The sequence below is a fragment of the Filicampus tigris genome, chromosome 2 (assembly GCF_054856515.1).
Source record: "Filicampus tigris isolate MCC_2025a chromosome 2, RoL_Ftig_1.0, whole genome shotgun sequence".
NCBI lineage: Eukaryota > Metazoa > Chordata > Actinopteri > Syngnathiformes > Syngnathidae > Filicampus > Filicampus tigris.
Genome location: NC_141218.1, coordinates 28,147,198 through 28,163,570, shown reverse-complemented (window position 1 = coordinate 28,163,570; position 16,373 = coordinate 28,147,198). Strand labels below are relative to the sequence as shown.

At 42.0% G+C, this 16,373-nt stretch overlaps 1 long non-coding RNA gene across 1 annotated transcript; it reads left to right on the top strand.

Annotated features, from left to right (window-relative positions):
* The first annotated feature begins 7,866 nt into the window (after positions 1 to 7,866).
* LOC147151952 (uncharacterized) lies at positions 7,867 to 14,577 on the top strand. The gene is made up of 3 exons (XR_015089779.1): positions 7,867 to 8,037; positions 14,066 to 14,231; positions 14,327 to 14,577. It is a non-coding gene; the product is annotated as an uncharacterized LOC147151952 (long non-coding RNA).
* Positions 14,578 to 16,373: the final 1,796 nt, after the last annotated feature.

Sequence of the window (16,373 nt, the reverse complement as noted above, 5' to 3'; positions counted from 1 at the left end):
TACACACCCACACGAACACGCCCACCCACATTTACACAGACATACGACACTTATTTAGTGACAGTATGGAGGCATGGCAAGGTACTGCAGATCCAGGTGAGGAAAACACTCCATGGGGGCAATCCACACCGAGAGTTGCCGCCGGGTCCGGGGAGTCCACAGGATGACACCCTCACAGGAGGACCAAAGACACCTCCCACGTGAAGGCTCATCATGAGGCAAAGCTTGAGTCAAACTTTTTTTTAAAATTAGAAACTTAAAAAGACTATAAGTTGTGAAGACAATATAAGTTAAAAAATGAAGGAAAATAACAGTCAGTTAAATACAATTAGATAAAAATGTGTTAGGCTGATAAGATTAATACATATGCCAATAGATAAAAAGGACTAGTAATTAGAATCAATATTGTATTTAAATGATTAATTACTGTAAATGAACAAATAAGATAAAAAAAATAGTAAAGGCTAAACTAAATAGGCAAGTCTTGATTCTCCTTTGAAAAACATCAGCAGTCTGCGATCCTGATACCCTCTGGCAGGCTGTTCTCAAGTCATGGGCCATAATGGATGAACGCAGCCTCTCCGTAGGTTTTTGTTCTGACCCTGGGAACAACTAAGGCCTGTGCCTGAGGACCTTAGGGCCCGCAAGAGTTGATATGATAAAATAATATCAGATAAATGTTATGGCCCAAGACTGTTCAAAAATGCAATGCTGTAATCTTAAAACTTGTGTAATGTGCTTCCGCCCTCTGGTCTTTGTCAGCCTATGAGATACAGAGTTCTGAAGTAATTGTAGGTTTGAGATGCTCCTTTTTGGGAGACGAGAGAGCAGGATGTTGCAATAGTCTAAAAAACATTTGATAAAATCATGCATCAGCACCTCTGTGTTAGCTTAAGAGAAACGGGCGGGCGCTGGCTCTATTCTTAAAACGGTACAAAACTTTTTGGGTTACATTACTGAAGTCTTGTAATTTTGGTAGAGGTTTTTCTCTCTTCCCGTCCAGACCAATCACTAAAACCTCTGTTTCGTCCTGGTCGAGCTGTAGGAAATCCACTGCCACCCAAGACCAGTTAAAAACAGTACCAGAGAGGCCAACCAGGTTTCGGAGTCAGTTTGATGAAATCTGCTAATCTACTCTATCAAAGACGGCGCTGAGATCCAGTAACACCTGGACTGTGAGTTACCTGATATCATTTGACATCATTAAGATGGTTGTCTCGGTAGTGTGGTTCGTTCTAAACCCAGTTTGATGTTTCTTTACAATGTTATATTATCTTATATTTAAGAATATTATCTTATATTTAAGAAACAATTTAAGTGGTAAAAGAGAGTTATTATTATTATTATTTTTTTTTTTTTTAATTAAAAATGATAAGTTGGCTACTGATTGTAATTATTTAATATGTTGGGGTCTAAATGACTCTTCTTCAGAAGGGGCTTCACCACTGCAATTTTGTAAGCAGTGGGGAAGACACCCATCTAATGAGAGACAACATCAAAAATGTGTTCCTCAAAGAGCTGCAAAATATTTTTAAAAGTGATGTGGGAATTGGATCTAAATGGCAGGTGGTTGGTTTTATTTGGGGAAAAAGCTCAATAACGTTTCCTTGCATCAACCAGGGAAAACCCTCCAGTGTTTCCTCAGCTTTGAGCGACTGTTCAAGTGTGTTAAAAGTTACAGTACATTCTGAGATGAAAGACTGGCCCTGATACTATCAGGCTTCTGAAGTGGCTTGCAAAATCCTCGCAGAGGATCCCTGATGGTGCCATAGTAGGAGTCTTTTAAAAATTAGTCTTGTTGAATGGTTGATGGCGGAGAAAAGAATTTTGAAAAGTGGTTAATTCTTGCCTATTTGACTGTGTTATTGTAGGTTTTCAGTTATTCATGAAATAGCTCATGGTGAACTGCCAACTTGTATTTTCTTTGCCTCCTTTTTGCACTCCTGCAATTAGATTTACATTTTTGGATTTTGTTGTTTCGCCATGGGTTGTCGGTTTTGTTTTTATTGTTTTAGTTAAGTGGAGCCACTGAGTCGAGTTTTGACTTTAGTTTGGTGTTAAAACTATCACCAATAAACTCACAGGAGTTTATATCCTCAGTTGGGATGTGCTGTAAAATCTCAATGAAATTTGCTGCCACTTAAGAAGTCAGACAGTGATTCCTCACCGTTAGCACAGTACAACTCTTACTAGGTGAATGTTTTGACCACAATGCGCCATAATTACCTTTATATATAATGTATGTACCTCAAATATATATGTAAATGATTTTTAATGTATGTACCTCTAATGTACGATATTTGTATCATATTTAATATGCCTCTCATGTACCATATTTAATGTACTCTATGTACTGCTAATGTGCCATGTTTACAAATTTCATTTTGAAACACATCTTGTGTACCATATTCACAAATGCAATGTTTTATTCACCTCTAATGTTCCATATTTACACGATTGTTAACTTCTGTACACCTCTAATGTTGCATGTTTACATTGTATTTGATGCACATAGTGTATTCATCATATAACAAGATCTATTTATGAGGCTCAAATACTTGGATTTTTCTTTTTTAACTCATATTCCACAAAAGCATATATATGTATATCCTCCAAAATAACTGCCAGACAGGTTTTCTTTCTCAAGATGGCCGTCCTTACCAAACATATTCGTCTTCTTTTTATACTTCTTCTTTTTTTTATTTATTTATCATCATTATTATCCATCCATCCATTATCTATACCACTTATCCTCACAAGGGTCACGGGGCGTGCTGGAGCCTATCCAAGCTGTCTACGGGCAATAGGCGGGGGACACCCTGAATTGGTTGCCAGCCAATCGCAGGGCACAAAGACAAACATCCGCACTCACAATCACACCTAGGGGCAATTTAGAGAGTCCAATCGACTTACCATGCATGTTTTTGGAATGTGGGAGGAAACCAGAGTACCCGGAGAAAACTCACGCAGGCACGGGGAGAACATGCAAACTCCACACAGGGAGGCCGGGGCCGGAATCGAACCCACGACCTCTGAACTGTGAGGCGGACGTGCTAACCAGTCGACCACCATTATCATCCTTGAGTGAGGCCACAGACGGAAATCTGCAGGCCCAGCTTTTTCCAACACCCACGCCTCAGCGTATCGGACAAATGGTAATGTCAGCACACCCTTCTACCCTTAACACTACTTCGCCAGTGGAAGCCTGAGAAGCAGTGGGTGGGTTAATCCCCATTGTGCTAATCTGAGAGAGTCGCCTGTGGAATGGCACCACAATGACTAGTTGAAAAACACAGCTACAGCTTTGCAGGCTCAATGCTGAGGTGATTTCCAATGATTTCTTTGCAAAGATGTAAATTACGGCCACAGTATGGATATAACCTATACAAAATACTAATTTGTTGCTACAAAATACAAAATCATGGACACAAGTCTCTCTAGTGCATGCGGGGGCTTTCCTGAGACCTCATTCCTGCCGGGACATGCCCGGAACACCTCACCAGGAAGTACATGCTAATTAGATGCCTGTGCCACTTCATCTGGCTTGTCTCAATGCGGCGGAGCAGCGGGTCTAGTTTCAGCACTTTCACAGTTTGATCTTCTCACACTGTCCTAAGGAACAGCCCGGACACACTGCGGAGGAAACTCATTTTGGCTGTTTGTACCCATGATCTTGCTCTTTCGGTCATGCCCCACAGCTTGTTACCAAGGTGAAGATGGAAACGTAGATAGACCAGAAAATAAAAAGCTTCACCTTTTGGTTCAGCTTCTTCACCACAACAGACCAATGCAGTGTTCTCATCACTGTAAACCAGTACTATCCGCCTGTAAGTATTGTGACCCACTCTTCTCACACTTGTGAACAAAACTCCAAGATACTTGAAGTTCTCCACTTGGGGCAGAATCCTATTCCTGACCCTAACAGAGTACTCCTACATTTCTAACTGGGGACCATGGCCTCTGGTTTGGACGTGCTGATTCTTATTGCAACCGCTTCACACACGGCTTCAAAAAGGTCAAATTGGAGTTGAAAATTACGGCCTGATGATGGAGCCAACAGAGTACAGAGTAAAGGACAAACAACGACAACAAAAACAGAGCATAAAAAAAAGATAGACAACAGAATTAAAGACAATCCGGTTTGGACAGGTAGGTTTTATGGAGAGGTTTGAAGTTTTCTAATAAATCCTGATGGGTTGTGGGAGTGAGCTACAGAGGGTGGGGACAGCGGTGGCGAAGACTCAGTCCCTCAAGGCCCGGTGCTTTGTGTGGGTGATGGGGTTGAGGAGGGTGGAGTCAGCAGAGCAAAGAACGCTGGTGGAACAATTGTGTTCCAGGAGATCGGAGCGGTAGGGAGATGCCAGGTTACGGAGGGACTTGCAGGTCAGGAGAAGATGTTTCTGTTGGATGCAGTGTTGTATCGGGAGTCAGTGGCGCTATCGGGGGATGGGGGTGATGTGTTCCCTGGACCAGGTAGCGGGCACCAAAATTCTGGACATATTGCAGTTTTGGGATATAAGTGGACGGAAGTCCAAACAGGAGGCTATTGCAGTAGTCAAGTCTGGAAGTGATGAAAGCATGAATAAGTGTCACAGCTATGGTATGGGAGTTAGAGGGATGGAGGTGTTTTTTGAAAAATTATGTTTTAGTGATGTGGTTGATGGGATTCGTACAAGAGTCCATTGTGATGCCAAAGTTGTGAATCTTAATGTGAATTAAACTTTAATTATCGATTCAGAATCGTTTTAATACGCCGAACGATGCATCGAAAACACGATTAGCGTTCCCACCCATAGTAGCTGGCTGTATAATACAATCGGACTCTGTGATAATATTGTAGTGGACTTTGGTGGTGGTTGCTATGGAGATGGAGGTCGATTAGCGTAATGTGCTACACTTATGTCTGGGAGTGAGAGCCTGGAGCTGCAGATGATTGGGGAGGCTAACTGGTAAGATTGGGGCAGAAAACTGAGGAAATGTGTCTGGGGAGAAGTGCAAAGAACGGCGGAGCGACGAGACAGGCAAACAAGATGATGGCCGTGCACTTACAGCGGGAGGTGGAAGCCGTTCGTAGCCAGTAGCGCTGCCAGCGGCAAAACTAGGAAATTGTAGGTCCAGTTGTTCCAGCACTAGGGCCCATGCAGAGGGCGAATGGTACTTAGGGCGGGGTAGGTTGGAGTGCCGGCTTGGCCGACTTTGCCGCCCACTTGCTAGGCCGCCCACCGCGTAGTGACACCCCAGACCAACTTACGAGCGCCTGCCACGTCAGGAGCTGCTCGGTGATTCCTCCAGAGGACTCGTGTGTCGAGCCAAGCCGGACCAGCGTTGTAAGCCTTGACCCTGGGGGGAGGGTCTTGGTCACCGGGTCAGTTAAGTGGTCGATACTTTTATGCATTTGTCTCTTGTCTCATTTATTGTCCTTGTGTGATTCAGTTGGAGAAGTATGTCATTGTTTTAAGTGAAACATTTAATAAAGTGTCCGCTGATAGTGTAGTGGTACACACGCCTGAGTTGTGTGCGGGCAGCGTGGGATCGATTCCCGCTCAGTGAGAGTGTCTATGTGTGCCCTGCGACTGGCTGGCGACCAGTTCGGGGTGTAGTCTGCCTTCGCCCATTGACGGCTGGGATAGGCTCCAGCAACTCCCCGCGACCCTATATAGGATAAGCGGTTTGGAAGATGACATGACATTTAATAAAGTATACATTTCTGTTTTACTTGGCGGCCTGGTTGTGTGGTGGTGTATCCAGTCTCTGACTCCAGACCTGACCGGTGAAAGGTGATGACAGGGTACTATTTACCTGTTGTGCGCATTCTATTAAACACAGTCACTCTTTATTAAAATATGTCTACATGATCAATCAAATTATGAGGCTTGTTTTGAGAGTTTTCTGCATTCAACGCTACTCTGTACTTGGCTTTTGTGACCGTGAGACTACTGAACAATTGAACAATAAAAATGGAGTGACCAATTTACAGACAGCTGGTCACCGCCATATTCAGACCGCGTGGTCTGATATCACATACGCACTGGATTAAACTAGGTAGCCTAGCCATTAAGATGACATGGCATACGTCATTCATGAACATTTCAAATTTTCCGAGGTCTTTTTTTGTTTGTTTTTATTACCAATGTAATCATTGAACTCTTATTTGTACTTCTACTCTATCTTAAAAAACTTTTAGGGTGACTTTTTTTTTTCATTCCCATGCACTTTAAAGCTTCTCTAAATTGCTGCTCTATGCTCTGGAGCAGGTTTTACAGTGATGATGTACAGTACAGGTATGTCTGTGAAGGGTAAGTTTAGTCATGTCTTGTAAACACAGTGTGTAGAATGACATCATTTTTCAAACACGGAAAAGACTGAGCCGTATTTGTCAGAGAAAGAGATTATGGGCAAAGCCCCCATTCACTACTACGGTAACTCTTGCTGTGGTCACGTGACCACAACGAGCCCATCATATTGTTTTTTTTACTGCAAGACATTTGTGAGATATGACATGTTATGGCTTCCTCCAAAGTTTCGACGCTGACTCAGAAAATAGTTTTTAAAAATGAATGGATGGATCACTGGCCATTAAGTACTTTTATATTCTTCTTCATCTATTCTTTATCTCAAAGCTGTTGTTTCTTACATGTTCTGGGACTGTGGCTTTCACAATATTAACATCAATTCCAAAAGAAAGACGCATCCTTCGATCACACATTTTTTTCGGCCATCGCTCTAATGGCCTCTCCATCTCAAATCCCCGGGCTGAATTGGGGACCCAGTACGTCCCCGGCATGAACCCTTATTGAAATACATCCAACTAACCTCCATCGTGACTTCATCTTGAGCTTGGCAACCCATCCGTTTTTATTTTAAAGCTACAGTAGCGTTAAAAGCAGACAAAGGGCAGCACACTTTCTTTTTCGTCCTACGGTGCCGTTGCCTGCGGGAAAAAATGTGTTTTGGAGGGTTTGGCATTTAAGGCAAACAGGAGGCTGCAGGGGGTCCTGTGGGATGATTATTGTTTCAAGAGGTTGGGGGTTGTGGTGGGGAAAGTGGGGCCTGACTTGTAGACTGAAGCTTTCATTCCCAGAGGAACTGGTCTTAAGAAAACACTTTTGCTGCCAATCCTTTCCACCAGCACAGCATCTTGCTGTGAATCAATAGCGAGAAACTCCCAAAAATACATACAAATATCGTTGGCACCAAATTTCTTCCTGTCGGGGGAAATGTCTCATTCCTGTTTTCTCATCCCCACAGGTGAAGCTACAAGATGGAGTAGGCACGAGCAGATAAGCCACGTTGCACTTTTTACTGTTTTCTGCTAGGGTGCCTCGTTACTGAACCGGTAAGTCCACACTCTGAGTTCCATTTCCAGTCTCAATGACTTACACATTTTCATTTTATGTAGTTGCTCACCAAGCGATGCTACTTTTCCCAAACTCAATGCAAGCATATTCTTATCTCATATCTTCTTTTTTGTCTTCTTCAAGAATGCCCTGCTATTGAAATGCTATTTTAAAAATTAAAAAATTACTATTTGCTTTTAATGTCCACAACATGGCACTAATTTCCCCTCATTCAACGCATGCAGCAAAATGTCGCCCCTTTGTTTTTACGCAAGGGCGCCTTGCCAGGGAAATGATTAAAGCTTGTATGGGTTACAAACTATGTTGTTGTTTTATGTCAGTGTCATTGTTATGTAATTGTCGTACTTTGTTTTTGTAAATGTATACCGTGTTCAGCGGGGTATTTTTCATCTTGGGTAATGTGGGGAAAAAAGGCTTCGTTTAGTGTTGAGCTGCGGAGACGGTTCATTTTCTGTTAGTGATTAAAGCAGTCGTGTAATTTATCCAACCCTGCACTTCAAAACGCTTGTTGTCGTGTAAAGTGAAAGTAAAAACGGGCGCTTCTTGTTCTTTGCTTTGTTGCCTTCTACTTTAAAAACAAAGAAGAGCGTGGCCACCGGAGGGGGAACATGCATTAACTTTATCTCTACACAATAACATAAATAAAATGGATAAAATGCAACGCGGGATTGTAGTTAAGGTAAGCTGTTTTAAGACAACCTAAGACATAACTAACAAACACTTTCATACTTTATTTGGCGATGTCTTAAGTCGTTCGTGCCGCTGGCCGGCGCACGCTGCACTCACGAATTATAAACACAGCTGTTGTACTGTACTATCCGATTTTTACCAAACTTTATTAGAGCAAACACATCATTACAAATATGGAGGAGAAAGTATCCGGCTTGACTCTAAATCAACGGCACATTTGAATAGTGGACGAGACTTAGCGAGAGGCTGTGATGCTCAGTCAGCTCACGTACAGTCCAGTGTGTGGAAAAAGTAAATCCACTTGTGCTCTCGTTGGTCGATCTCGCACTGGGAACCAGTCACCGCCTTTTACGAGTGCCTGCGGGTATGTACAAAGCCTCCAAGTCAACTCAGATCTATGAAACAATGCGTCTTTCTGGAATGTAGCTCCCGATATAAGATAAGATAAGATAAGATAAGAATGCCTTTATTGATCCCACAGTGGGGAAATTTTCATTGTTACAGTAGCAAAGATATAGGTCACACAGGGGCGGCGGCATAATGTGGCCATTAATGTATAACATTGACGGCAAACATTTAGAATCAAACCTATGTAGATATACGCAGTAACATATGACTGTGTTGTTCCATTTTAAATTATGCTTCTGAAAAATCTGCGATGCACCGATGGCGCGAAAGTTGAAGCGCGAAGTAGCGAGGCATCAGTATGTATATGTATATATATATGTGTGTATGTATGCATGTATGTATACCGTACAGTATATTAGTATATTCACCACCTAATTTACCTGGTGACAGTCGAATAATGTGAGTACCGACACTTTTTTCCACCTAAAGAACAGATCCATCCAATATATCAGTCTATTAGCCATCAAAGATCTATACATTGACTGAATCTCTCACCCTTCCATCACTCGACAGCCTGCAAATGTGTTTGCGTGTGGACGTCAAATGAATGTCTGAATGTCACATGACCTCTCATCCAGCTCAGCTCACCACTGTGCTCATGCACGCCCGAGCGCGTGTGCACAGAGGAAAGAAAAGAGAGTATTTTTGATGGCTGTCAGCTCAGGCGGGCGTGCTGTCATCAAAGATGAAGGGTCATTTTTCTCCATCTCACTCGCCTTTGCGACGGCTCTCCTCCAAAAATAAAATTCACGGGGACATCCCGCCAATCTTTCTGCCTGCCTCGCTTTTCTCCCATATACATCACTTTTCCCTTTTTTTTTTGACAGTTAGTGCATAGTTTATGCCATCTTCATATTTGCATGTGAGCCAGCATGGCATCAAGTGACAAAAAGATTTTCACCCTGACCATCTCCAAAACTTTTGGGATGGAACTTGAATGGGGCAATGGTACTTTGGCTTTGGAAAAATAAAATGCCACACTGATGTGAGACTTGCACGTGGGGACAAAATTGCTGTGTTTTGGAAAAAAAAAGGTCTGCGAAATGGTATGAGAAATGTTCAGCAATGGTTTCTGAAAAGTTCTGAATTTATGAGTAAAAAAACATGAAAGTGTGAAAATTGTAATGCTTCATTAAAAGGTGTAAAATTTCACAAGAAAGTAGTTGTAATATTAAAAAGCGTGCAATGTAAATAAAAATGTTACTACTGGTAGGACAGAAATACATTTTTGGGAAAAAAAAAGTTGTACTATTACAACAACAAAAACAAAATCACAATGTTTCCAGAAGAAAATCCTAATATCAAACATTTTTTGTAATTTTCTGCTTAAAACACTTACAACTACATGAATAAAATAATGTGAAAAACTGCAATGTATCCTGAAAAGAGCTGGGTATAGTAGCCAACATTGTACTCAAATACGAGTAATGTTACTTTAGAATAACAGGACTCATGTAAAAGTAAAAAGTAGTCTTCCAAATAATTACTTGAGTAAGAGTAAATACGAATCTAAGTATTCAGTGAAAAAATACTGCAGTATTGAGTAACTGGTGAGTAACATAGTATGTGCAAAAAATAAAACATTTATGTGCAAATTCATCCATTGTCACTATGACTGTAACTAAAACACTAAAAAAAACATTATAATATCAACATAAATAATGAAAAGCAACAATGGAATATTTTTGCATTCTTCTTAAGATGTTCATCAAAAAACCTTTGCTTTTTGTGGGATTCTATTAGGTCAGTATACACTTTCAGCTTGTAGGGGTGGAGCCTTGGTCGACAGAAAAATTATCGATGAGGCTACAAAGAATTTATTCATCAAAATAGAGTCATCACTACACCAGGATAGTGTAATATTCTGTGACCTAGACATTTAAAACAACAACAACAACAATACAGGCGTAGCTTTCAATGGAAGAAATACTTAGCTTTAATCACCAAAATGAGCCAATGAAGAAGCATCCTACTGAAGTTTATTGATAAAATATTGTTTTTTTTTGGCAGATATGTTTTATGGTACAGAGGTTGCACTACAACCATACACAATAGATTTTGCAGAACATTTTACTCAGTGGGACCACTGGGAGCAAATATAGCCTTTTTAGAGTATAATTTTTCACATTTAACAATTTGGAGCCATACTGTGTGAGCATAAATCGGTTAGCATATGCACTGCCAAAACAGGTAAACATCAGTAGAAAAATCTACAACTTACTGCAATGACGCAATTTAGTCGTTGAGCTGGGTATCCACCTCTTTAGCCATTCTTCGTTTCAAATTAGTCACTTTGACAAGCCGGCAAAGACTGGGTGTGGTCATGTGGCTGCCTGGCTGTGTTTGATTGGTGAACTGGAGTCAAACGTCACCAGTAATTATGTTTGATTGGTGAGCAGTGTAGAGCAGGAAGTCTCACAGACACCCCTCTCCCCCCAAAATTCATCACGCAAACAAAACATTTAGCGAACTGAATGCAGCTCAATGTAATGGACAGAGCTGGGCACTTGACCCTTTTTTGCCAGTCGTGACCCTCCACCCTTGACCTGGGTACCCTTCTGGCCGCGACCCCCCGCCCTTATTCATAAACATTGTCATCCTCTCTCTCCTCTCTGTGTGGGAGAGTGTATGTCATCGCAACATGTGACATAATGGACCGATCAGAGCAGCAACAATTCCTGATGGGTGCGTGGCATGTGTTGCAGACCAGTCGCCAACAGCACAATGCGTCGGTCACGTGAATCAATGTGGCAGTTGTCGCTCGCGCCGACGTGGGAGTAGAAAGAAGCCTAAAAAGAAGCCTTTCACTGAGTAGGCTGAGATGAAATTTGGCCGCCTCGCGACCACGTCAAACGCATGAGGGCCGATTAATGGGTCGGACTAAAATCCACTTCCGGCCATGCTTAGTCCAGCCCTTTTTTAAAATTTGTCAGTCTCCACCCCCCACCCCAAAAATGGGCATCTGGCCCAGGGACGGACTGCCCAGCTCTGGTAATGGAGTAAAAGTAACACTAATTGTTAACATATATACTCGAGTACACGTGAAAATATGTTGCATCAAAACAACTCTACTACTACTACTCTGGCAAGTACAATTTATCTGTAATGGTCTATTTTCGCGCACGGTGGTCAACTGGTTAGCACGTCCACCTCACAGTTCAGAGGCCGTGGGTTCGATCCCGGCTCCGGCCTCCCTGTGTGGAGTTTGCATGTTCTCCCCGTGCCTGCGTGGGTTTTCTTCGGGTACTCCGGTTTCCTCCCACATTCCAAAAACATGCATGGTAAGTTGATTGGACTCTCTAAATTGCCCCAAGGTGTGATTGTGAGTGCGGATGTTTGTTTCTGTGTGCCCTGCGATTGGTATTGAGAAAAAAAAAATTCTAAATTTGTTCAGTATTGCCGTTAATTCCGTTCATGAGCAAAAATGTCTCCAAATCCAAAGTGAACCAATATGCTTTCCACTGTATTCTCGCACACCTACTACAATAAGAAGACATGAGGGACTCCTTGTCCTGCCTGCTGAACATCCTCCGACATCACGAACTCCGCAAACAATATTACAGCAACTTCCTCTACCCCCAGCGGCTGCCATTCATCATCCGTGGCCAGAGGCCTCCCTAAATGTCTCTCCCCTGAGGGTGATGGATTGATAGTGACCTCATCTCACTTTAGCGAGCGTCCATGTCCAAGCCGTCTTTGGGGCTTGGCAGCCCTGCCAGAACCGTCACGATACGAGGAGGTGTCAGCTCATCATAATTCACTGACAGATGGGGCGGCGACGGTGGGACTGCTGTCCGACAAACTCTGCTGACCCGCTTTGTCTCAGCATTACAAATCCAAAGTCAACACATCCCTCCCTCTGAGGACTGCATGCACCATGGGCTGCAAAAGTGCTCAACGGCACAAACTGTACATAAAAGTCTACAAATATGATTGCTGCACTGCAAGTCAAGACATTATTGCATTATCATATTTTTCTGACTATAATTTGCACTATTTTTCATAGCTTGGCTGGTCCACCGTCCAGAGGTGGGGGTAACAAGTTTATTTTCTCCGTTACATTTACTTGAGTAAGTTTTGGGAAATTTTGTACTTCTAGGAGTAGTTTTAAATCTCTATACTTTTTACTTTTACTTGAGTAGATGTGAAGAAACTGTATTCTTACTCCGCTACATTAGGCTACATTGAACCCATTACGGGCGGCACGGTGGTCGACTGGTTAGCACGTCCGCCTCACAGTTCAGAGGTCGTGGGTTCGATCCCGGCCCCGGCCTCCCTGTGTGGAGTTTGCATGTTCTCCCCGTGCCTGCGTGGGTTTTCTCCGGGTACTCCGGTTTCCTCCCACATTCCAAAAACATGCATGGCAAGTTGATTGGACTCTCTAAATTGCCCCTAGGTGTGATTGTGAGTGCGGATGTTTGTCTCTGTGTGCCCTGCGATTGGCTGGCAACCAATTTAGGGTGTCCCCCGCCCACTGCCCGAAGACAGCTGGGATAGACTCCAGCGCGACCCTTGTGAGGATAAGCGGTATCAATAATGGATGGATGAATTCATTTTATTCATTTAATGGACTTTAATTTGCCTGAAGTTGATTTTGCAGTTTCGTCTGATTGAATGGTTGTTTTTAAAAAAATAAAAAATAAATGAGACGTTGCAACAGTTACTCAGTACTTGAGTAGTTTTTTCACCAAGTAATTTTTTACTTTTACGCAAGTCATTATTTCGATGACTACTTTTTACTTCTATTTAAGTCAGATTAGTCGACAAGACAAAATGATGTCAATGATCAAAATCGTTAACATTTAATTGGATAGTCGACAAATCGTTTATTAATATATCTATTTACTTGGAACTTTGTTTTTCTGTCGAACCTGCATTGTCTCCTGCATTGTCTACTGCGGGCTGTCAGCCTTGGATGTGACGTACATGCGCAGTAGTGGTAATCCAGGTCATCTGTGATGCAAACAGAAGCGTTGTGGACAATGCAACAGAATCTGAAAGTTCGGGTGCTTTTTCCAAAAATACTTAAGATGTAAACTTGCCTTTCATTTTGCGGAGGACGAGAACTCTTTTAAAAAGGACTGACAAAACAAGGACGGAGTTAGGTTTTCATCTGTCTCACTAATCGTCCCTAACCAGGTCAAGTTACGGCCAACGTGTTGTGTTGGGTTCTTTGAAAAAGCAAGACTGCCTTTCTAAGCCTGCATATCATCTGGAGTGCTCTCTTTCATGTGCATTCTCTCCCTGCAGTATTGTTCTCACAGGCATAGTCTGCCCTCTAGTGGACACCCATTTCACTGACGAGGGTGAAAAAAAACATCAAAGCTATGACCAGGAAGCGGTAGATGTTTGCTCTCCTCCTAAAATAACATTGCCTTATTTTGCAATAATTATTTTTATTGCAATAATTATTTTTATTGCAAAATAACACAATAAAAAGTGAATATGTGCAACAAAACCCATCTGTGATGCAAACAGAATGCAAACCGTCCTTGTATTCCGTTGGTCCACCCGCATAATATTGCTTTATTATGCAATAATGCTCTAATATTCTTGTGATGCGCAAAAGGTACTTTAATGGTCAGCATCGCTGTCTGTCGTCACTACAGGGCGGCACGATGGTCAACTGGTGAGCACATCAGCCTCACAGTACAAAGGTCTAGGGTTTGACTCCGGGATCTGGCCTTTCTGTGTGGGGTTTGGATCTTCTCCCCGAGCCTGCGTGGGTTTTCTCAGGGTACTCCGGTTTCCTCCCACCTTTCAAAAACATGCATAGTAAGTTGATTGGACACTCTAAATTGCCCCTAGATGTGATTGTGAGTGTGTGTGTTTGTTTGTCTGTGTGTGCCCTACGATTGGCTGGCAACCAGTTCAGGGTGTACCCAGCCTATTGCCCGAAGACAGCTGGGATAGGCTCCAGCAACCCTGCGACCCTCGTGAGGATAAAGCAGTTCGGATAATGGATGGATGGATGATTTCACGACCGTCTACATTAAAAAAGGCTGGGTTCCCAAGAATTGTGTAAATGTTATACATTAATGGCTACATTATGCCACCGTCCCTGTGTTACCTATATCTTTACTGCTGTAACACTGAAAATTTCCCCACTGTGGGATCAATAAAGTCCTTCTTATCTTATCTTATCTTAAGAAGAGTGAAATATGTTTCAAGTATTTCTTTTCTATTTATAGACTCTCAGTGTATAGTACTTCATAATGTATAGTACTTTTACATTTACAACATTTTTTTTTAAAGCAACACTGGTAATAAAATATTTTCATAACTCTTCTGATGGAACATTGACTTACAACTAGTTGACCTTTGTCATGGCCTGAGGGGGTCTGTATCACTTTTACTGGCACTAAGAAACTTTGAGGAGGGTGGTAGGAACCCTCTCACACAAATAAACTACAAATGTGCTGACTGCTTTACGGTATACGTCACTTCCCCATTTCCCCATTCGTTACAAAGACCGATTCTAACATCTGTGCGAGTTTACTGGTGTCAAGGCAGAAGTTGCAAAACAACCAAAGAAATAAAATATTTTGTTTGAAGACACTCATACACACATGAAGACACACATACACACAAAAGGAAGGCTACCCTGATAAAAGGACATTCAAGGATTTAAACATTGGCCGGGCTTTCACTCGCTGGCGGAAGCTCTAAGATGAGGAGGGATTTCCGACCGATGTTGCCTTGGCTCTGTTTGCTTTGGCTCTGTTCCTGCTGGACTAGTTATTGCTTTGGTTCTGTTCCTGCTGGACTAGTTAGTAGCTTTCCATGATCAAATCACAATGATAATGCTAATGCTTGCTATCGGAAATTTGCGTGCTAGTAATAAATAGCCATCAGTTTGATAGTTAGCTGTTCGAAAACAACGCAATGACTGCAAACTGCAAATACACATGTGGAGTAAAATATGTAGGAAACTACTGTGGAAAGGTATAGAAGCCGACCGGCTTCATAATAGATATTTCATTTTTGCCATTGTACTGTGTTTACATTAGTGCTAATGGTCATGTTCAAGTGAAAACATCCATCCATTATCGATACCATCCATTATCGATTCAGGGGGACACCCTGAATCGGTTGCCAGCCAATCGCAGGGCACACAGAGACAAACATCCGCACTCACAATCACACCTAGGGGCAATTTAGTGAGTCCAATCAACTTACCATGCATGTTTTTGGAATGTGTGAGGAAACCGGAGTACCCAGAGAAAACCCACGCAGGTACGGGGAGAACTTGCAAACTCCACACAGGGAGGCCGGGGCCGGGATCGAACCCACGACCTCTGAACTGTGAGGCCACAGTTAAAAATATCACTTACCATAGGTACACTTCAACGAGCCGCGTATTCCAAGTATTAATTATGAGAGTAATGACACAGTACAGTGTCATAGTTTTTACAATCCATCCATCCATCTTCTGAAAACACTTATCTTCACCAGGGCTGCAAGCATGCAATAAAGTTGTTGTTAGTTGTAGTCTGAGCATTACTGGACATTAGAATCTGGCGATGGAACTTCACTTTGTGCCGTAGAACCTCAAGTACAGGTGCACTGAAGAAAACCATTACAAGAAAAATGCCATACTGTTAAGAGAAAGCAGTTGTAATGTTGTCAAATTTTAATTAACAATAATGTTTTAATGTTTCAAGAAAGGGTCATACATTTAGAGGAAAACAAGCTGTAAAATAATATTGAGGGGACAACAAAAAAAAAATCATTTATTGCTTTCAGAAAAACATAATACCGAAAGTTGTAATGTTATGAGAAAAAAATAGTAATAAAAAAGCTGTAGACTATTAAAAATAGTATTCAGGTAAGAATTCATAATGATCAAGAAAAAGTCATAAAGTTCAGAGAAAAGTCAAACTATAACTGAACAAAGTCTTAATATTAAAGGAATGC